The sequence below is a fragment of the Echinops telfairi genome, unplaced genomic scaffold (genome assembly GCF_000313985.2).
Source record: "Echinops telfairi isolate 266 unplaced genomic scaffold, ASM31398v2 ScPeMD7_2291;HRSCAF=2852, whole genome shotgun sequence".
Classification (NCBI taxonomy): domain Eukaryota; kingdom Metazoa; phylum Chordata; class Mammalia; order Afrosoricida; family Tenrecidae; genus Echinops; species Echinops telfairi.
In genome coordinates this window covers 27,016,010-27,018,669 of record NW_022106189.1, presented here as the reverse complement: position 1 = coordinate 27,018,669, position 2,660 = coordinate 27,016,010, and the positions used below count along the sequence as shown (strand labels likewise).

General features: G+C 40.1%; 1 pseudogene; it reads right to left on the bottom strand.

The window, feature by feature from the left end:
- Positions 1-441: 441 nt before the first annotated feature.
- LOC101650129 lies at positions 442-1,648 on the bottom strand (annotated as a pseudogene).
- Positions 1,649-2,660: the final 1,012 nt, after the last annotated feature.

The following is a 2,660-nucleotide window of genomic DNA, read 5'->3' as shown; positions in this document are numbered from 1 at the left end:
GAAAATTAGACAGATACATGTTGGTAAATGCTAACTGTTCATATTCATATAGAGACATGATGTAATCTCTGAGCCCAATAGATAGAGTAAGAAGGGAAAGAGCTAGACTTCGATACACAGGGGCCTGACTCCAGCCTCCAGCAGAGCAAAGGGAGTAGAGTGGTTGAATCCCGAATTTGCGTTGTGACAGGAATGGACAAATATAAATTTGGAATACAAGGAGGTAGAGGTCATTTTCCACTATAATATGCTGATGGCATCCCTCTACCCTTCACCCCCCACACAAGAAACACGTTGAAAACCTTCGTGTAGAGGAAAGAAAAGAGGCCTCATGAACACGGCTACCGAGCACAAGAGGAACAGACAAAAACAAAAGACTGCAACTTGTTCCGAGGAACTGAAGAACAATAAAATAGGAAGGTGGAATATATCAATGTTCAATTAGACATCTTCCGCTTCATCCTCCTTTCCCTAATCATTATCTTCCTCTTCTTCCTCTTTATCTTCCTCCCCTTCCTCGTCAACGTCTTTTAAACGGTCATCATCATTTTCTTCTTCTACTTCACCTTTTTCATCTCTATATCAGGAACCAAATAACACTCTAATGGATTTGGCCAAGCATCATCTTTCATGACTCCTCCTAACTAATCTGCTCCTGCATCAGGATGGTGGGTAAACCAGGGAAAGAAACACTTGGTTCTTCATGTCGGCTCTTTCTGCTGGGTCTGTTCTGTGTTGCCCTCGAATGTTCCCTCAAGCCCTTTCCAGATTTCCATTTAATTTCCGTTGATTTTAAAGATTGATCACCACTTTCACACAGAGGATGTTCTTTGGAGAAAACTGCCTTTTCAAAGTAATGACTTTCATCTTAAGAAATGTATTCTGTAAGCTGATGTAATAACTTCAAATTCTGTCACTTCAACTCTGGTCAAAGAACACAGTCCCCCTCCATCCTCCTCCCCAAGCAATGCAGACACTTAGGAAAGATTGTTGCCCCAAATATTGGATTTGGGTGATAAATTCTGACTTCTTCTGAAAGAATGGTTGGCAGAGTTTGTTGTATTTCTTTTCTTACTTTCAAAATCTCCTCATTCGCCTTGTCATTTTGTGCTTCATCAATATGCTAATTTGCTTCATAACCTTCTTTTCCTCTCTTTCGCATGTTCCGAGTGGCCCAAGTCTCCTGGAGCTCAGCTTTCTCCATTTGAAGCAGGATCAAAGACTGGCATTTAGGGGCCATACTACCATCTATGCCCAAGATACAAGTGAAAGATAAGCTGCCAGCCTGGTGGAAAAAGTCAGTTTTGAGGACTTTTATGTTGTGCTTGAATTGGGTCTCTAAAACCTTAAGTTCACCTTTTTCCTTTAGCAGTTTGTCTATTGTTAGTACTAGCCAACCAGCTATCTCGTACTCTCTGAAAAATTTTAGAAAGATGTGAAACACACAATCACCCGGAGCATCACTTTTCACCAGCACTTCATCTACTGGTGGCGCTATTTGGAGTATTAGCTTTACCACCTCATGCCATGGATTCGAAGTACCCAATTTACTGAAAGTGACAAACTTATCTATACTATCTGTGACAGAGGGTAATTTCTCACCACTTTGAAACAGAATCAGACTAGAGAACCAATTCAGAAAACTCATTCTTATGATTTTGTTTCTCTAGATCCACCCATAGAACCAGATGTGTTAGGTCAAGTTCTCAAGAGAAGCAAAATCAATGATGCTTATATGTGTATGTTTATAGAAAGAAATTTATATCAAAAAACAGCTCACATAGCTATCTAAGCATGTTAAGTCCAGTCCAGTTCAAGTCTGTGCATCAGATGCTAAGCTGGAAGCTTCTTCTGAATTGTGCTGCTGCTGGGGCTGATAAACCAGGAAGCAGGAAGATAAAACAAGAAGACAACAGGCTAACGTGTGCAAAGTTGCATGAATTCAAGGTCAGCAGCTTGCTGATGGTTTCTGGGACTGACAGGCAGTATGATAGGAGGTCACCAACGCAGATGCAGGATCCAGACGCAGCAGAAGTGACAGATTTTCTCACAGAATCTGCTTACAAAGGAGCAGGTCGTAGCTCCAAATAGCCTGGCTGCACTCGGATGCACATAGCATCAAGAGGGCGGCCCTCTAGCACGAGTGTTGTCAACTCAAAGAGTTGACTGCATTATATTAGATCCCATAATGGGTATTGACTGAGAACTCTGGCCCAACGACGCTGACACAACTGGACTATCACCATATCCTTTAAAAAAAAGAAAACATTTTAATAAAATGTGTGTGCATTAAAATGTGACCTTATCTTTTTGAAATTAGGCAGGTGGACCCTTGTTTTCTTACCTGTGTCCTTTATAAAAGTAATAAAAACCATTTGGATTTGACAGCATTCATTGCCAGTGTATATAAGATGTTTTGGGTAGAGGATGAAGTTGTTTCTTAGTATAATTAAGTCAGGGTTAAACACATTTAGTTTCTATAAAATTGAGTGTTACTAGAAATTTCATGAAAGCTCCATATCTATGAAAAGGAATTTGCAAAGGCAATGACTATCTACCTTGTGATATTGAGTTGGAATGAACTCAACGTTAAGTAGCAGGAGTTTAAAATGTTTATGGGTCCGCTAGGTGTTATAAACAAAGTGCATATATGTTCAATA